The sequence below is a fragment of the Lactuca sativa genome, chromosome 4 (assembly GCF_002870075.4).
Source record: "Lactuca sativa cultivar Salinas chromosome 4, Lsat_Salinas_v11, whole genome shotgun sequence".
Lineage (NCBI taxonomy): Eukaryota > Viridiplantae > Streptophyta > Magnoliopsida > Asterales > Asteraceae > Lactuca > Lactuca sativa.
Genome location: NC_056626.2, coordinates 45,870,188 through 45,891,561, shown reverse-complemented (window position 1 = coordinate 45,891,561; position 21,374 = coordinate 45,870,188).

Sequence of the window (21,374 nt, the reverse complement as noted above, 5' to 3'; positions counted from 1 at the left end):
CTGCCAATACTCCATGACCATATTAATTCACTTATATCTTTTAAGAGTAGGACCGATTGTGGAAGTTTGAATAAAATATTATTTTGGAAGTGGTTCTAAACATGCAAAACAATGAAAACAAAAAGAATTCATGAAAAATGTAGCAACTTATTATTAATAATTACCAAATCAAAAAGAAAATAATTTGAACAAATTCCATACTATCAACTACAAATTTAGTAATCAAACCAGTTCACTAGTAAATCTAATTCCTATAGATTTGGTATGAGCATGATGGGGATCTGATAGTACCAAATAACGTGGATACATAAGTTATTTTATTTATGTCAAGTCTTTTCTTTATTTTTCCAATATTTAGTTTCCTAAATTACAAGTTCTAGAATTCTTCTAGGTTACGTTTAATAGCATTATATAAACAGATCAAGACCATGTATTTTGATTAGGTTATTTTAAATTAATACAAAAGAGTCAGAGAAGAGTTTCTCTATCTATTTGTATTCTTGCGTCCGATACACGTAGTATCTCCAAATTTTCATTTTGTCCGATAAAACATAACCCAATTTGTCTAAAATATGTAGTTATCGCTACATCAGTTGGTATTAGAGCTTTCGATGGCCGGAGAAGAAGACGACTCTATTCAAATCGTAAGAATCGAACAAACCATGCTCACATTTCAACAATCGCTACAAGTGATCACAGAAGGTTTAATAGCTCTCACTGTTGCGCAAAACCGGAACAATCAAAATAACCCACCCAATCAACAACCAAATCGTCAAAACCAACAACCAAATCAAGAAGGAATAAACCATAGGAGCGACTGAGACAACAAGAACATGTTCATTTTGGGGAGGATTCTGATTTGGAAGATGATAGTGGAGATGAAGAGGTAAGAGGTGGTCGGTTTGGAAGGTGTAGGGACAACTGAGACTTCGATTACAAGAAACGATCCAAGGATGTTCTGTCATTCAATGGCTCTATGAACATCGAAGATTTCTTAAATTGGAAAATTGAACTATAATTTTTTTTTTCAATTTTATGAGATTCCAATAGAGAAGCGAGTCACGTTGGTGGCTTATAAGCTTAAAGGGGGAGCCCAAAATTGGTGGAAAAACTTGCAAATCAATCGAGGACGATAAGGTAAGTTACCTATTTTTAACTTGGATCGCATGGAAATAGAGTTAGATAGGTGATTTTTCCCTGTAATCATGATTATATGTCGTTTACTATGTTCCAACAATGCATACAAGGAGACCATACAATAGAAGTATTTACTTCTGAATTTCATAGGTTATCTTCCAAAAATAACTTATCCGAAACAGAATCGTAGAAAGTTTCTTGATTTATTAATGGAATATGTCCCAATAGTCAAGACAGGATTTCTTTGGTTCCTGTTTACACCTTAGATGATGCCTACAATTTAGCAATTCGAGCAAAATCCCAAATCCTCAAGAATAAACAAAATTAGAACATAAATTATACTCGTACCAAACCACCCTCCACCACATTCCCTTCTCCAGTCACTGAAAACACCCAACCAATAACTACAACCCCTACCATGGATTGCGGAAAAATTATTGCTACGCCATCTTCACAACCCACCAAAACTAACTAACCCTTATACTCGGCCAATAGCAGGAAAATGTCTTAAATGTGGGGTTCCTAGTCACCGCTCGAGTGCTTGCAGGGCCTTGGACAAAGTAAATTTAACTACCAGGGAGGATAGGTTCGGTGAAGAAGGTAGCAACACCGAGATTGAAGAAGATGTCACAAAAGTATATTAACCGGCAGGTGAGGTCTCTTGGGACGATCATACTACCAAACATTGTGTGGTGCTTCGTATCATGTTAGATCCTAAAGAACCCTAGAAACCATCACAACGACATGCTCTTTTCCATACCCGATGTATCGTGCATCAAAAGATCTTTGATGTCATAATTGACAAGGGAAGCACTGAGAATATTGTATCCCACGACATTGTTCACCGCTTAAACTTACCCACCAAAAAACATCCCAACCTTTATAAAATTGGGTGGATCAAGTCAGTTGGGGAAATTCGAGTCACTGAATAGTGCAAGATCCCTTTTACTATTGGTAGATATCAGGATGAAGTAACATTTGATATTGTAGACATGGATGTTTGTCACATGCTACTCGGGCGACCTTGGGAGTTTGATCTAAATGCAATACACAAAATAAGGGATAACACATATACATTCACGTTTAACGGAGAAAAAATGATACTTGTTCCTTTGAAAGAACATGTTCCCTTAACAACTAAACCAACAACTACTATGAAGAACAACTTGGTAATTCTGGCCCATCCTGACTTTGAGGAAGAAATCAAGGGTAATTCGGTCATTTATGCAGTAATAGCTATTGGTGCGATATAAGAAGGTGTAAATAACAACATTCCTGATAAGTTATTGCCTCTTATGCGAGAATTTTAGTCCTTAGTTCCTGAAGAATTACCATCTGAGTTACCTCCTCTACGTGATACTCAACATCACATCGCCTTTGTTCCGGGTGCAAAGTGTAACATCCCGATGTTCAGGTGCTTCTAAAATTCATCCCTATACTTCTATTTCATGCCAGTTGGTTAGGTGGTAGCACCCTTGGGTATAATTGAGGTTTGGACAAGGCGTGTTCGAGGCACAAACACGACGTGTCTAGATGTGACAAGTCGCAAGTTTTATTTGGGCAACACAACATGTTTCCTCTTGGAAAACAACGTGTTGACCGCTGAAATGAAAACATAATCTTCTGGGTTTTTCTCCATATTTAAAGGAATGTGGAGGCTAGGGTTTGTTCACCCTCAGCCCCCATCAACCCCTCTAGCTCTGAAAGAAACCCTAATCATTTCCTCTCCCATTGTGAAGCTAGTTTGGTGTTTTGAAGGAAGAAGGTGGAAGAAGGAAGCAAAGATCCAACAAGTAGCTTGACACGGGGTGCCAGTTTCCGTGATTTCTAACCGATATGTGCGGTTCACTTCCAGATTCTGGAAGAAATTTCATGATGAGTTGGGTACTTGTTTGTACTTCAGCACGACTTTTCACCTACAGATGGATAGTTAGAGAGAGCGCACCATGCAAACCTTGGAGGATATGTTGCGGGCATGTATTCTAGACTTTGGTGGTAGCTGGGATACCTACCTTCCCTTGGCAGAGCTATGCTACAATAATAGCTACCATGCCAGCATCGACCGTCCTCCCTAAAAGATTATTTATGGGAGGAAGTGCAGGATCCCGATATGTTGGGGTGAGGTGGGAAGAAGGGTTATAGGGAGTACTGAAGTGGTACTCAAGACGACAGAGAAGATCCAACAGGTCCGAAGTAGACTCCAAACGACCCAGAGTCGGTAGAAGAGCTACGCCGACAGATGTGGATCAGACCTAGAGTTTTAGGTAGGGGATATGGTCCTCCAGAAGGTTTCACCTTGGAAAGGTGTCATCCGGTTTAGGAAACGGGGCAATTTGGTCCCCAGGTACATTGGTCCATTTAGGGTTTTGGCTCGGGTGGGCCGGGTTGCGTATCGACTGGATCTTCCACCCGAGCTTAGTTAGATCCACAACGCTTTTCATGTCTCCTAGCTACGGAAGTGCTTAGTGGATCTGCAGTTGTGCCATTAGAGGATATTTAGGTGGATAACAACCTGAACTACATCGAGAGAACAATATCCATTCTTGATAGGAAGACGAATGATCTGAGGAACAACATGGTAGAGTTGGTGAAGGTGCAATGGCAGCACCGCAAGGGCTCGAAATGGATGTGGGGACCAGAGGATGAGATGAGGGAGCACTACCCATAGCTATTTCCAGCCATATCAGACTTCGAGGACGAAGTCTGAGATAAGTGGGGGTGATTTGTAATGCCTGGTTTCTGCTATGTATTTAAAATCATAACTTATTCATTTTTGTATAAAAACTCAACGAGTTGGAGGCCCCAAACTCGTCGAGTAGAGATGGATTGGGACGCGGGTTAAGAAGTCTACTCGACGAGTTGAGAAGCCTCAACTCGATGAGTAGGATGGCAGAATGAAACCCTAATTTTCACAGTTTTGCACCCTATTTAAACACCTTAATCTTCAAAAGTTGGCCAAATTTCCAGCCTCCATTGTCCCAAACCCTAGCCACGAAACCCTAATTCACTTTTGAGAATTTTGAGCCAATTTTTGTGCATTCTTGGTTATTTTGAAGAAGAGGGTACTTAAAGAAGGAGCAACGACGTGTAGGAGGAGAGTAAATCTAGAAGTTGGGCTTCATTTCTGGTTCATCTGAGGTATAAAGCTCTTACTTGTCTATAACATGCTTAGATCTAGTTTTAGGATGATTTATTCATGTTTTGGTCCAAGTATGTTGGTTTTTGGGATTTGGACGTCCTATGTGGCAAACCCTTTAGATATAGGGTCTTGAGGGGACTTCATGGCATAAAGGTGCCAACTTTATGGCCATGGAAGTCCCATACAAAATTTAGACCATCTTTCTGTCTTTTAAGCCCTAGTAGGGCATGCATGCATGTAAAGATGGAAACTTTACGTGACAATACTGTCCTTAGAGTCCATAGCTATGACCCCTGGATTATTTTGAAGTTTTGATGGCTTTTGGAGTTGGATCTAAGCCATTTTTAGTTAGGGTTAGAGCTCATTTCTTCTAGGATGGGTCTTAATGGGTAAAGTCAGAAACTTTACCCTCCTAGATATGTATTCGGCCCAGATCTGGAATATGGGACTTAGATTCGAAGAATGATGGCTTAATACATTAAGAAGGAGTAACAAATTGAAGAACTCGACGAGTTCATAGAGGCGAAATAGTATTATTATGATATGTTAGGTCGGGCACCCAGATATGCCTGATAGTATTATTATGATATGTTATTATGTGGTAGTGGTAGGGGAGAAATAGACCCCATAACCGGTTGAGATAAACCGGATTGTAGGTCGGGCGCCCAGATATGCCAGGCAGGGTAGGTCGGGCACCTAGATATGCCTGACAGGGGTAGGTCGGGCACCCCGATATGCCTGACATGGGTAGGTTGAGCACCCAGGTATGCTCAGCAGGGTATATTTTTCCCTGTTCAATGAAAATAATTTTCTAAAATTAAAACTAAGGGTTTTGTGAAAGAACAAGGAGTGTGATACGTGCAATCGGCCGAGCTCAAGTAAGTTTTCCCCAAGATACCCGTACATGTTTGTTATAATATATGATATGATTATGAGAATTGCATGCTAGATTAGGGCTAATGATCTAGGAAGGATGCCTTGTATGCCTATTGTATGTGCTTATTGAACTGCATGCTAGTACTGATTAGTCAGTGATATGATGGCCTGTTTAGGATATGCCTGGTTTTGGTTACTCAATGCTCGGATATTGCTTACTTTGTGCTTTTAGGAGTTCTAGTTATCTTTACTTAACTAGTAAAAAAATACACTAAGTTACATATTACAAGCACTAAATAATTTCAGAAGGCTAGGTCTAGCCCTATTTCGCAGCTCTTGTTTGAGTCCAACCATTGTAGGGTAGGACCTCTCATTTGAAGAATTATTTGGTTTTAGTGATATGTAATGGTCTTCTCAAGATAGTTAAGGAGGGGTAGCAAGGACTTCTTATGCATATGATGGCAGAGAGTAGGTAGGAGATTACCATAGGGTAATCCTAGGATGAGATTAGTGCAGCGAGCAGTAGTAGTAAAAGGGACTTGGCGAGGTCAATGAAATCCTTAAGGAAAGTACAGATAGATGTGGAAGGTAGTAGGGGCCCGTACTACTGAAAACAGAGGATACGTACTCGAGTCAAGGAGAACTGAGATTAAACAAGGGAACTTGTAGTGAGCATGTGGTCTCTCGATATTATGTATGACTCTGATGATTGTGTGATTTGTTTCAGAATGGTGATGACATATCACGGAGAAGGAGGTTCAGGGTCTGGGTCAGGTTCGGGTACAGGTTCCGAGCCAGTTGATGATGGATTACGCGAGTTCATTGCATCCGAGATTACTAGAGGCATCCTTGAGGTGACCCCAATGATTTTTGAAGGATTTTGAGCATTCTAACACTCCTAAGGTGTACCTGCAACCCTAGAAACCTTGGATCCGTGTTTCACTAAGATACATGCAAAATTGATTTTCCAAGGTTCTTAACCTATCTATCATAGCATGGGGAACTTTTAAACATAAATGCTAGAAGAAGAACATACCTTTTTGTTGTTTGGATTCCTCGAGAACCTTCTGAGCCTAGCACCTCAAGTGTGATGCCTAAAAGGTCTCACACAATACTACAACACTTGGAATGACCTTGAGAGAAGTTCACTAACACCTCAAAATCGGCTAGCCCTTTATCTTGTACAAGTAGTGCCGATGTTGCTTGCATAGGGGTCTTTATATAATTATGGCACAAGTAGGGTTACACCATGTAAACCTAAATTGTCATTTCCATATTCCATGATCCATGGGTTTGTAACCTCCATGGATTATCCATGGAGCACCTTATGGGTTTTAACCCAATCCATACAAACCATGGATCATTAGCCCACTATACAAGAATAGATGATTTACATAATCAACCCCATATATTTAATTATTCTCTTTTTGATCACTTAATTAATTCCAAATTAACTCTTTGATCAATACTAATCAAGTAATATTATTAATATATTAGAACTTATAATATATTAATAATCCTTAAGTGCCCTTTCTCTTATTTAGTCTATCCAAATGTTACAATGCAATGCAACCCAATTGGACCCTGTTAATTGGGTCAAGTACTTTCCAAGAATAGCTATGAACTTAGACACCTAATCTAACAGTCTCCCACTTGGATAAGTCTAATAACTATAACTGCAAGAATGACTCAATCGTAGCTCTTTCAAGGTCTTGTGGAACTGAGATGATGATGATACGCCATTTAAGATAAGTGATCATATAATCCTTTGTTCTAGATATCAGCCGAACAAATACATGGAACAATGTCTTACTTATTGTCCAGCAGTTTGTTTCCCGATTTCCGATTTGTTTGACATAGAACTTAATTGAACACATCAACTTAGTTCTGACCGGGCCTAGTACATGGGTCAACACAAAATCATTGAGGGGCCCATATATCGCTTCTAATCCAAGAAGGAACAAATAAACTTCGACTCATATGCTTGTTCTACTACTTGTTGAATTATACACAAAGGCACATTTTATAACATCGAGTTACCAATGCGTTTTCGTACAATCAATGCATAACCAACTCATAGGCAAAAAGTCATATCTCTAGGTTTGAAGACATATATGATATTACCATCTCATGATCACTCGAGATAAATTCCATGAAGTGGTACCAGTGAGCGTGGGTTGAATCCAATACTCGGAACTTATAAGCACTCATGAGTGTTGTAGCAACACTTTGCAATGTCCAACATCTTAGACATCTACAAGCTAACCCATGACAGTCTTGCTTCATATCTACTTCCAACATATGACCGACAGTGGAGAGTTTGAATAATATGAAATACAATAACATAATTATTCTGGAAGTCAAAACATGCAAAATGAAACGATAGTAAACGATTGACAAAAGATAGCAACACTTTACTCATAAATAAACACAATTTTTATTCATCATCAAATGTCAATTACACTTTACACATTTCAAAGCTATCTAACTACTACAACTAATATCATCCTTCAGCCCTATGCGCCTCGCATGCTAGAGATGCTTAACCCAACCTAGTCCCTTCGTGAGGGGATCTGACGGGTTCTCATTTGATGATACCCTCTTTGCCACGAGGAGTCCTTCTTCTATTCGATGTCTGATGAAATGGTATTTTCTGTCGATGTGTCTGGATCTCCCGTGATCCCTTGGTTACTTGGCTAAGGCAACTGCACTTTCACTATCACAGAAAATCTCTATAGGCACCTTTATAGCTGGTACAACTCCAAGGTCTCCAATGAAGTTCTTTAGCCATATAGCCTCCTTTGATGCCTCCTTTGCCGCTATATACTCTGATTCGCAAGTTAAATCAGCCACTGTCTCCTTCTTGGAACTTTTCCAAGAAATTTCTCTTCCGTTTAGGGTAAAGACCCAGCCTGAATGAGAGCATAAATTATCCCTATCAGTCTGAAAGCTAGCATCACTATACCCTACTACTCTCAAGTCATCACTCCCACCGAGGGTAAGGACCCAATCCTTAGTCCTCCGCAGGTACTTGAGAATGTTTTTTTACCGCAGTCCAGTGAGCCTTTCCAGGGTTCCCCTGATATCTTTTGACCATGTTTAATGCAAAGGCCACATCAGGACGAGTACAAGTCATAGCATACGTGATTGAGCCTACAAGGGAAGCATACGGTACTCGACTCATTTCTGCTATCTCAGCCTCTGTACTCGGGCTATGTGTCTTACTCATTCTGGTATTACTCTGGATCGGTAACTCTCCTTTCTTGGAATTTTGCATGCTAAATCTATTCAGCACCTTCTCCAAGCAGGTACTCTGACTAAGTCCAGTTAGTCTTTTACTCATGTCTCTCAGAATCCTTATCCCTAGGATATAGTCAGCTTCTCTAAGGTCCTTCATAGAGAAACACTTCCCAAGCTAGGACTTCACTTCCTGCAGAGCTGGGATGTCATTTCCTATGAGTAGTATGTCATCCACATACAATAACAAAAGCTAACTATACTCCCACTAGCCTTGACATATACACAAGATTCATCTTCACTTCTCGAAAAACCAAACTCTTTGACTTTCTCATCGAAGCAAAGATTCCATCTGCGAGGTGCTTGCTATAATCTATAGATGGATTTCTCAAGCTTACACACTCTATTAGGGTATTCTGTACTGACAAAGCCCTCTGGCTGACTCATGTAAACATCCTCATCCAACTTTCCATTAAGGAAAGCGGTTTTGACATCCATTTGCCATATTTCATAATCATGAAATGTAGTAATGGCTAACATAAACCTAATAGACTTATTCTTCGCTACTGGTGAAAAGGTCTCATCATAATCAACTCCCAGAGTTTGAGAAAAGACCTTTGCAACTAGTCGCGCCTTATAAGTGTGTACATTACCATCCATGTCGGTCTTCTTCTTGAAGATCCATTTGCACCCGACTGTCTTACGACCTGGTACATTGTCAACCAAGTTCCAAACTTGATTGTAATACATGGATTGTATCTCGCTATCCATAGCCTCTTTCCATTTAGCAGCCTCAGGGCCTACCATGGCTTCCGTGTAGCTGTTAGGTTCATCCAGACTTACCAGTGTGCTATCACTGATAAGTGTATCACCTTCAGCAATAATATGGAAATCATAGTAATGCTCAGGTGCAATCCTAACTCTCGTGGAACTCCTCAGAGTTACAAAGTCTTCTGTCATATCAACATGAGTTTCCTCCTCAGGTTGATTGCTAAGGTTTGAGGTTCCTTCACCACTTTACTCTTGAATTTCTTCAAGGTCAATTTGCCTCCTACTGTTTCCTTGGCTCATGAATTCTCTCTCGCTAAAGACTCCTCTCCTTACTACAAAGACCACATTATCACTAGGTTTGTAGAAGAGGTAACCGAAGGATCTATGTGGGTAACTGATGAAAATACACCTCTCACTTCGAGGTTCGAGCTTATCGTGAGAATCGCGCCTCATAACCCCAAATCTTGATGTGGTCCAAATTGGGAACTTTTCCGGTCCACATCTCATGAGGTGTTTTGGCAACCTTCTTTGTAGGGACTAGATTAAGGATATAGGAGACAGTCTCTAAGACATACCCCAAAATGAGATTGGCAGTGAAGCTCGAATCATCATGGAACGGACTATATCCAACAAGGTTCGATTGCGCCTCTCAGCCACACCATTAATTTGTGGTGTCTTGGGAGGTTTCAATTGTGAGATAATCCGACATTCCTGTAGATAGTCAAGGAAATATGTACTAAGATACTCACCACCTCGATCGGATCGAAGCATCTTAATGTTACTGCCCAACCGATATATCCATATCTACTAAAATCATCAGTAAAAGTCACATGGAAGTGGTTAGCATCCCTTGTGGAGGTTCTGAAGGGTCCACACACATCAGTATGTTTGAGATCCAACAAACCCTCACCCCTAGCACAAGAACCAATGAAGGGTGACTTTGTTATTTTCCCAAGAAACCAAGATTCACAACTATCATCTGACTTTAGGTCAAATGACTCCAAGACTCCTTTCTTTTGGAGTTGGCCTATGCGTTTCTTGCTTACATGTCCAAGACGACAATGCCATAATGATGCTTTATCCAAACTAGTGGAAGAACCGATACACAATACATTATTTCCTAGGTTATCAACAGCCGATATATTTTCATATACACCATCACAAGGTAATGCTTTAAAATAAAAAACATTATTAAAGAAAGCATTAATACCAACAGTTTCATTATCAAACGAAAAGGTAAAACCTTGTTTGTACAAACCATGAAAGGAAATAATATTTCTCGCCATTTTAGATGAGTAACAACACTTATTCAAATCTAACACTAATCCACTACTTAGCAACAAAGAATAAACTCCAATCTTGGTGACAGGTGAAGCTTTCCTATTCCCCATGATCAAGTTTATCTTCCCATGCTCCACATTCTCACTTCTTCTTAGTCCCTGCAAATAAGTACATATGTGAATACCACAACCTGTATCAAGGACCCAAGAATTAGAATGGGGTGAATTATTAGACAATGCAGTGTAAATACCTGCATGGTTGGGTTTCACTTTCCCATCCTTCACATCTTGCTGGTACTTTGGGCAGTTTCGCTTCCAGTGTGATTTTTCATGGCAATAGAAGCATTCAACCTCTTTAGGGTTGGCAGAAGGAGTGACGAAACCTTTCTTGGTTCCACTTGAAGAGGAGCCATCAAGGGACTTTCCATTGGTACCCTTCGAAGGGCCCTTCCTCTTCTTTCCTTTGCCTTTTCCGATTGCCAAGACAGGGGCCATGGTAGGAGTAGGAATAGTAACACCCAACTTACCTTTAAGACCACTTTCCGCAGTCTTCAAAAGTCCTTGAAGTTTGCTGAGTGTAACTTCCTCCTTGTTCATGTGGTATGTCATACGTAATTGATCATAACACGAAGGTACGAAGTGAAAAATGATGTCAATTGCCAACTCCTCAGGGAAGTTCACATTTAGCTTCAGCAAAACGGTCCACGTACCTTTGCATTTTCTGCATGTGGCCCGTGATGGGTTCATCATCCTTCATTCGGGTTGTTATCATGGAAGAGATTATTTCATACCGCTCTTGACGAGCACTCTGATGGTAGCGGTCCATCAAGTCCTGGAGCATCTCAAAAGGGTAGTATTCCTCATAGGAATTTTGGAGATCTGCTGTCATGGTGCCGAACATGATACATGCCACTTTGGTAACATCTCTCTCATGTGCTTGATATTCAGGGATCTCCTCAAGAGTAGTAGACGACTCTAGTTCCTTAAGCTCCTTGTCGAGGACAAATTCCTTGTCCTCATACCGAGTGACCATCCTGATGTTTCTGATCCAATCCATAAAGTTGTATCCCTCAAAGATGACTCTCCTACAAAGGTTCATGAGAGAGAAGGATCCGGTAGGGTTCGAGCCAGAATCAACATTGTTGGAAGACATCTGAAAAGAAAGAAGGATAAGTTTAGATTAGATATAAAGATAGTCCTTAATAAAACACCCAAATGTAATATTAAGGCTAGGACCCAACACAATATTTTATAACTTAGAAGAGGGATGACGTAATCCAACCTATAAAATATTTGAAGGTAGGTGAATGACGATTCACCAATTTCCACCATGAAAAAACGAAATAAATTATTAGGTTTTTAATTGGTTTTGAAACTCCTATATTCTTTGAGATTCATTGAACTTTTCAATGCCATGTTTCAGCCTCGAGTGTGCCCTTCAGGTTTTGTGACTTGGATGCCGAGGATCACAAAATAAGGTGTGAAGTAATCATGCAAATTACTTGGTACCCTTAATGTTTATTACTCAATCGATGTGCCGGTTAACCACACATGCTCCACCGATCTATGATTAACCTTAAGCCACCCTTTTCCTACCTTGTTAAGTCCAGGTTAGTGTGCCGGTTAACCACACACACTCCACTAATGACTTAATCAAAGTGCAAAGTGTAATTTCATGGGTTAGCACCTTATTCACATTTTCCTAAAGTAACTAAGATTGAGAATTTATAAAAAAAACATTTAGTTACTTTACATTCATTATAATTTTAATGAAGATTGAAAGTCCTTGTCCTACCCGTTCGGCTAACGACACTCCACCGATCAAGGAAGCGGTGGGTGAGAGTGGACACCCATTAAGTTTCCATTTTGTAGGCAGCAACCTTATACCCCCCTTATAGACCGGCTTCGTGAATGAGGCCTACTAACGGTAAGATGACTTGTTCTTATACATATATAATTATTATTAAACTTATAATATTATAAAGTATAAGGGTTGAATTTTAACTTTTAAAATTCTAGGGGTTGGAACTAAAGTTTTTAAGGTGACTTTACATGTTCTAAAACTTGAGGGCAAGTTTTGTAACTCTCAAAACTTTTCATATTTCTTAACTTATGAGTTAAATGGTTTATTAAAATGAGAGACTTTTCATTTTATGTAACCTATGTGTTTCATAATGGACTTTAAAAGAGTGACTTTTGGTAATCCATAACTTGAGGACAAATTATGGATTCCATTAAAACACATAACGATCAAGAATTAAACTAACAAGCAAGCTACAAATAATTCCTATGATATTCTAAACTCATAAATTTATGAACATGCATATCAACAATTTCAAGAATAATAAATAAACTATATAAAACTTGAAATTTTGATAATAGCTATTGAAAATGGATTAGAATAACCATTACACCATCTAAAACAAGTTTTATAGGACCAAAACAGTTTAGGGTATTGTTTCTAGTCCATTTCCAGTGATATGTTGGTCTGTTTAGGATATGCCTGGTTTTGGTTACTCAATGCTCGGATGTTGCTTGCTTTGTGCTTTTAGGAGTTCTAGTTATCTTTACTTAACTAGTAATCAAACACATTAAGTTACATATTACAAGCACTAAATAATTTCAAAAGGCTAGGTCTAGCCCTATTTCGCAGCTCGTGTCCGAGTCCAACCATTGTAGGGTACGACCTCTCATTTGAAGAATTATCTGGTTTTAGAGATATGTAATGGTCTTCGCAAGATAGTTAGGGAAAGGTAGCAAGGACTTCTTATGCATCTAATAGCAAAGAGTAGGTCGGAGATTACCATAGGGTAAGCCTAGGATGAGAGCAGTGCAGCGAGCAATAGTAGTGAAAGGAACTTGACGAGGTCAATGAAATCCTTAAGGAAAGTACAGATAGATGTGGAAGGTAGTATGAACCCGTACTACTGAAAACAAAGGATCCATACTCGAGTCAAGGACAACTGAGATTAAACAAGGGAACTTGTAGTGAGCATGAGGTCTCTCGATATTATGTATGACTTTGATGATTGTGTGATTTGTTTCAAAATGGTGATGACATATCACGGGGAAGGAGGTTCAGGGTTTGGGTCAGGTTCGAGTACGGGTTCCGAGCCAGTTGATGATGGATTGAGCGAGTTCATTACATCCGAGATTACGAGAGGCATCATTGAGGTGACCCCCAATGATTTTTGAAGGGTTTTAAGCATTCTAACACTCCTAAGGTGTACATGCAACCCTAGAAACCTTGGATCTATGTTTTACTAAGATACATGAAAAATTGATATTCCAAGGTTCTTAACCTATCTAGCATAAAATGGGGAACTTTAAAACATAAATGCTAGAAGAAGAACATACCTTTTTGTTGTTTGGATTCCTCGAGAACCTTGTGAGCCTAGTACCTCAAGTGTAATGCCTCAAATGTCTCACACAACACTACAACACTTGGAATGACCTTGAGAGAAGTTCACTAACACCTCAAAGTTGGCTAGCCCTCTATCTTGTACAAGTAGTGCCGATTTTGCTTGCATAAGGGTCTTTATATACTTGTGGCACAAGTAGGGTTACACCATGTAAACCCTAATTGTCATGGCTTTCCATGTTCCATGATCCATGGTTTTGTAACCTCCATGGATTATCCATGGAGCACCTTATAGGTTTTAACCCAATCCATACAAACCATGGATCATTATCCCACTATACAAGAATAGATTATTTACACAATCAACCCCATATATTTAATTAGTCTTTTTTTGATCACTTAATTAATTCCAAATTAACTCTGTGATCAATACTTATTAAATAATATTATTAATATATTAGAACTGATAATATATTAATAATCCTTAAGTGTCCTTTCTCTCATTTAGTGTATCCAAATGTTGCAATGTCATGCAACCCAAATGGACCATGCTAATCGGGTCAAGTACATTCCAGGAATAGTTATGAACTTAGGCACATAATCCAACAATTTTTGGGTCGATCAAGGAGGGTATCATTGAGCTGATGGAGGATCACCTTAGGGCATTCAGGAGTGACATGGCACTAGGCCAGTCAAAGACTTGTATGCTCTCCTTCAAGGATTTCAGGGGATGCAGAGCACCAGACTTCTACGGGGTGAAAGACCCCATTGTTGCTAGGAAATGGATCGCAGACATTGAGTCTGCACAGGTGATGAGCTTCTTCCCTGAGAGGTCGAAGGTTAGGTTCGTTGCTGGTTGTTTGAGGGAGCGAGCCAGAGACTGGTGGGAGGCAATCAGAGATACTTTGGAGCCCCAGCCATTGAGGCCATGAACTGGTCGGATTTTGTGTCCAAATATCAGGCGGAGTTCGTGCCAGCAGTGGAGGTTAAGCAGCTGGCCAGATAGTTTTTGGATATGCGACAGACTATAGAGACAGACACAGAAATTACTATCAAATTCATGGAGTGGGCCTTGTTGGTGCCTCAGTACGCGAGTGATGAGGAGATGAAGAAAACCTGGTACCATGATATGCTGAGAGCTGACATTCGGAAATATGTCAGCTATTAAGAGTGCCCGAATCTGGATGATATGATAGCCTGGGAATGAGAGAGGGAGATTGACATAGAGCAAGTTAGGAAGAGGAAGGCGGAGGCTGGGCAGACGACTGGGGTTTTGGTGAAGAAAGCCAAGGGATTTGACTCGAGGTAGAAGGTCCATCAGGGCCAGAGCCGCTGTGCAAAATGTGGCAGGCCACACGAGGGAGTGTGCAAAGCTAGGGAATCGGGCTGCTACAAGTGGGGCAAGACAGGGCACTTTAGTAAGGATTGTACTGCCCCTACCTCCACCATTCAGACATCAGACCTAATTTTCTTTCATTAAAATCAGAGGGGCAATTAAAAGGCCAAATGCCTGAGATTCGTATCAGGAGTGCCAGTGGCGGCGTCAGCTCCAGTGACCTTGCGGATCACAGATGGCCGACAGGGCAAGACAGATGCTCCAGTGGTGAGGAGCCGAGCCTTCTAGCTGACAGCCGAGGAGGCACTTGTCGCACCAGATGTGGTGATTGGTATGTTTCTTCTCCCTATCTTTCATTATATTTCACTTTTGATATTTATGTTCCACGTATTCTATTTTATGATCATTCCATGTGAACGGTTTCCCAATGTTGGTGTTATTTGACTCGGGAGTTACCCGATCATTCGTATCTATAACAACTAGCAAGAGGTTTGCCGAGTCTTCAGGCATGTTGGATTTTCCTTTAGAGGTCGAGATTACAGACGACCGATCCGTCTGGGCATCAGTGGTTTACAGAGTTTGTGTCATGAGGATGTATGATGAGCGTTACCTCGTGGATTTGATTCCCATTCCTTTACGTGGGAACAAGGTCATCATAGGCACAAATTTGTTGATCCCTAATGGGGAGGTGATTGACTGTGAGCAGCAGTTGGTTCGTGTCAGGACCCCAAGTGGAGGAGAGTTGGTGATTCAGGGTGAGAGGCTGCAACGAGGGCCGACTTTGTGTTCAGTAGTGACATATATGCGCTATCTTCAGCAGGGTTGCGCAGGTTATGTCACCTATGTTATGGATACCCGGGAAGGGCGTAATGTGACCATGAGCGATGTTCCAATTGTGTCGAAGTATCCAGATATGTTCCCAGAGGAGTTGCCTGGGATACCTCCGGAGAGACAGGTGAAGTTCAAGATTGACCTAGGTTCGGGTGCGGCTCCGATAGCCAAGGCACCATATCGGTTGGCTCCTCCTGAGATGCAGGAGTTGTCTACATAGCTGCACGATCTGTTAGACAAGGGATTTATCAGGCCGAGCAGTTTGCCTTAGGGAGCCCTGATTCTGTTTGTGAAGAAGAAGGAAAGGTCACATCGGATGTGTATAGACTACCGGGAGATGAATAAGGTAACGGTGAAAAACCGTTACCCACTCTCAAGGATTGAGATCTCTTCGACCAGCTTCAGGGAGCATCTTGGTTTTCCAAGATTGATTTTCCATCAAGCTACCATCAGATAAGATTCAGAGACGAGGATGTGTAGAATACAACATTTCGGACTCGCTATGGCCACTATGATTTCGTGGTTATGCCATTTGGGCTCACCAATGCTCCTGTCGCGTTCAAGGATCTCATGAACCGTGTATGTAGACCGATGCTGGATCGGTCTGTGATATTTTTTATTGATGATATCTTGGTTTATTTCAAGACACATGAGCATCATGAGGAGCACCTGCGAGAGGTGTTGGATACCCTGAGGAGGGAGAGCTTGTATGCCAAGATCTCGAAGTGTGAGTTCTGGTTGCGTGAGGTTCAGTTTCTGGGCGATTGCGAGATCCTCTACAACCCGGGGAAGGCCAACGTTGTGGCCGATGCACTTAGCCACAAGGCATTTGCGGCCCCAATCAGAGACATCTGCCTGAGGATGACAGTAGTGACTCCACTTTTAGAGAGGATTCGGGAGGCCCATCAGGAGACTATGAAGGAGGAACACTAAAAGAGTGAGTGTATCGTGGGTTAGATTTCCTCCTTTGACTATGATAGCTGTGGGCTGTTGACACTCCATCGCAGAGTGTGGGTTCTGTACGCGGGCGGTGTACGCCAAATCCTGATGGAGGAGGCAAAGATGTATAGAGATCTCCGTACTGATTACTGGTGGCCCTGCATGAAGCGGGATGTAGCCTGGTACACTGAGAGGTGCTTGACTTGCAGGCAGGTCGATGCCACACACCAGAGACCTCACGGCAAGGCGCAACCGTTGGATATCCATGTGTGGAAATGGGAGGATATTACTATGGATTTCATCATGAAGCTTCTCAGGAACGCACGGGGAATGGATTCGATTTGGGTCAGCGTGGATCAGTTGACCAAGAGTTCCATTTTCATTCCGATTCAGGAGAGCATTTCGGCCGAGAAGTCAGCTGACAACTACATCTAGGAGGTAGTGGTCGAGACGGTGTGCCAGTTTCCATGATTTCTGACCGAGATATACGGTTCAGTTACAGATTATGGAAGAAATTTCATGACGAGTTGGGTACTTGTTTGTATTTCAGCACGACTTTTCGCCCACACATGGATGGTCAGAGCGAGCACACCATGCAGACCTTGGAGGATATGCTGCGGGTATGCATTCTAGACTTAGGTGGTAGCTGGGATACCTACCTTCCCTTGGCAGAGTTTTCCTACAATAATAGCTACCGTGCCAGCATCGACCGTCCTCCCTTCGAGATGCTTTATGGGAGGAAGTGCAGGATCCCTATATATTGGGGTGAGGTGGGACAGAGGGTTATAGGGAGTACCGAAGTGTTAATGAAGATGACAAAGAAGATCTAGCAGGTATGAAGTAGACTCCATATGACCCAGAGTCGGTAGAAGAGCTACACCGACAGACGCCAATCAAACCTAGAGTTTCAGGTAGGGGATATGGTCCTCCAGAAGGGTTCACCTTGGAAAGGTGTCATCTGGTTTAGGAAATGGGGAAATTTGGTCCCCAGGTACATTAGTCCTATCAGCGTTTTGGCTCGGGTGGGCCGGGTTGTGTATCGACTCGATCTGCCATCCGAGCTTAGTCAGATCCACATCACTTTTCATGTCTCCTAGCTGCGGAAGTGCTTAGTGGATGACTCCCCAGTTGTGCCATTAGAGGATATTCAGGTGGATGACAACCTAAACTACATCGAGATAACAGGAGCCATTTTTGATAAGAAGACGAAGGATATGAGGAAAAAGAGTGTAGAGTTGGTGAAGGTGCAGTGGCAGCACCGCACGGGCTCGAAATGGACGTGGGAAGTAGAGAATGAGATGAAAGAGTACTACCCAGAGCTATTTCCAGCCCTAGCTAACTTCGAGGATGAAGTCTGAGATAAGTAGGGGAGATTTTTAATGCCTGGTTTCTGGTATGTATTTAAAATCATAACTTATTCACTTCTGTATAGAAACTCGACGAGTTGGAGGCCCCAAACTCATCGAGTAGAGATGGATTGGGATGCGGGTTAAGAAGTCTACTTGATGAGTTGAGAAACCTCAACTCAACGAGTAGGCTGGCAGAATGAAACCCTAATTTTCACGGTTTTGCACCCTATTTAAACACCTTAATCCCCATAAGCTGGCCACATTTCCAGCCTCCATTGTCCCAAACCCTAGCCTCAAAACCTTAATTCACTTTTGAGAATTTTGAGCCAATTTTGTACATTCTTGGTGATTTTGTAGAGGAAGGTACTTGAAGAAGGAGCAAGGACGTGTAGGAGGAGAGTAGATCCAGAAGTTGGGCTTCATTTCTGGTTCATCTGATTTATAAAGCTCCTACCTTGTCTATAGCATGCTTAGATCTAGTTTTAGGATGCTTTCTTCATGTTTTGGTAGAAGTATGTTGGTTTTTGGGATTTAGACGTCCTACGTGGGCAAACCCTTCAGATCGAGGGTCTTGAGGGGACTTCATGGCATAAAGGTGCCAACTTTATGGCCATGAAAGAACTCAACGAGTCAAATAGCGATTTCATGATTTCATGATTATGGAAGCTCGACAAGTTGAAGAGCAACTCGGCGAGTTTGGTCAACTCAAAATGTTGACTTTGACCAAAGTTGACCCTTAAGGGGTTATGAGTATGAAAGGGTAATTAAAGGAAATCTCTGATGTGTAGGAGTTTGAGTGGGGCTGATTTCATAACCGGGGACTTTTCAACTACTTTACAACATTGAGGTGAGTTACCTTCCAGTAGAAGTGGGTTGAAGGCACCAATGTCGGCCCACTAGTAGCTAGTTATAATAGAGACGATTGTCTTTGTGATAATTGTATGGTATTCCACCATCTGTTCTGTTGTATGTGCTAGGATGTTATTATATTATGTGATAGTGGTAGGAGGGGTGGAATAGACCCCGTAACCAGTTGAGATAAACCGGAGAGTAGGTCGGGCACCCAAATATGACTGACAATATTCTTATGATATGTTATTATGTGATAGTGGTAGGGGCAAAATAGACCCTGTAGCAGTTGAGATTAACCAGAGGGTAGGTCGAGCACCCAGATATGCCTGACAGGGTAGCTCGAGCACCCAGATATGCCTGATAGGGGTAGGTCAGGCACCCTGATATGCCTGACATGGGTAGGTTGAGTACCCAGGTATGCTCAGCAGGGTAGGTCGGGAACCCAGGTATGCTTGGCAGTATGTTTATTGTATGTTAGGTGGTATAATGTGGGAACTCACTAAGCTTTGTGCTTACGGTTTTGAGTTTTGGCTTCAGGTACTTCCTCTTCGAAAGGAAAGGAACCGGTATGATCGTAGCACATCACACTATGTTTTTTACACATGAGATCTTTGGGAGTTATACTCTGATGTTGTTTTATCATGACATGTTTTGACTATTAATACATTGGTTTTGATATGAGTTGATGTTATGGATGTTTTAGATGAATGGTTTTATAATTATTAAATTTAAAATGAAATTTTTGGTTTTAAATTTTGGGATGTTACATTGTTAGATCTTGGGTTTTGTCCCTTTTTTTTCTTCTTGGATGTTGCAATGGATGGATCTCATAAAGTTTGCAACTTTATGAATCTCAAGGTTAAGGTGACCTAGTAGTGGCTTGGATCTAGTCTATAACCAAGTTTTGATGCCATGCATAGAGATTAGGTCATAAACCCTTGTTTGACATAATGTGCCAACCTTTGGGATAGTTTAGGGGTTAGAAACACTTCTAGAAAGGGTTGGACTTCATATCTTAAGGATTAAGAGTATTTTGGTTAAGCCCTTACTTTTCAAGCTTGTGATTTGGGCATTTGGGACCTTTTTGGTAGTCCTAATGGATAAAGTTGGAAACTTTACCCCTCCTAATAACATTTTGGTCTAGATTTGAGATTTGGAGCTCTTGAAGTCGAAAAGGAAGCTGAATGTATTAATCAGCTAGAACTCAGTCGAACACGACATGTTTGCAAGTCAACATGGTGTGTTGGCTGATGTTTTCCCGACTGTTTGAATGCTCACAGAACACGACGTGACCAAGGGGAGCACGGCGTGTTGGTTCAACATGGACTGTTGAACTTGACGTTTACTTTGATCAAGTTGGACCTTGAGGGAATTTTGGGATCTTTATGGATTTGGTCACTTGGTGTGAATAGGTATCGGTTAGAGAACTGAGATTTTCGAGTCGGACCTAATCAGTTATGTTCAGTCTGCAAGGTGGGTTTTCCTCACTGTACTTGCGGTTCGAAGGCACCAAGGCCCATCCTTTGGATTTGATACCATGTTATGTATGCTATTGTACTATAGTGATATGTTAGATCAGTATCCTGGTATATAGGATGATGCTATGCTTAGTAATCTGTAAGATCTGTCTATTGTTACTGGTTGGTTATTTGCATGCTTGTCTGTTATGTATGTGTGTATGTGTGTATATATGTATATATATATATATATATATATATATATATATATATATATATATATATATATATATATATATATTTAAGTATGGGTGTCGACACGGTGTATGTGTGGTTGGGTTGAGGCGGTCCTGCTTTGTGCTGAAGGCCAACAGACCCAGGGCGTCCCAGATAGACTGAAGGCTAGTGGGGTGTACCAGTCAGGCCGAAGGCCGGAAGAACGTTCCACATAGGCTGAAGGCCCGGTGTGGCGTACCAGTCATGCTGAAGGTTCTGTGAGCATACCAGGTGTTGGGTTTTAGTATACTACAGCATCCTATGGTGCACATACAACCCTAAATGCTTTGGATCTATGTTTTCTCTAATTATACATGAAATATTGTTTCCAAATCATAAAGCCTACAACTATCATACAATTTACATAAACAACATAAAAGTGAGTTATTGAATTACCTCTTTGTTGTGGCTTGTAGTTTTGGCCTTTAAGAACTTAGCACCTGAAATGTGATGCCTCAAATGGTTCACAAACACCATGAACAAAAGGATGTCTTTTGAGAGAGAGTATGCTAGCACTCAAAATCGGTTCTATG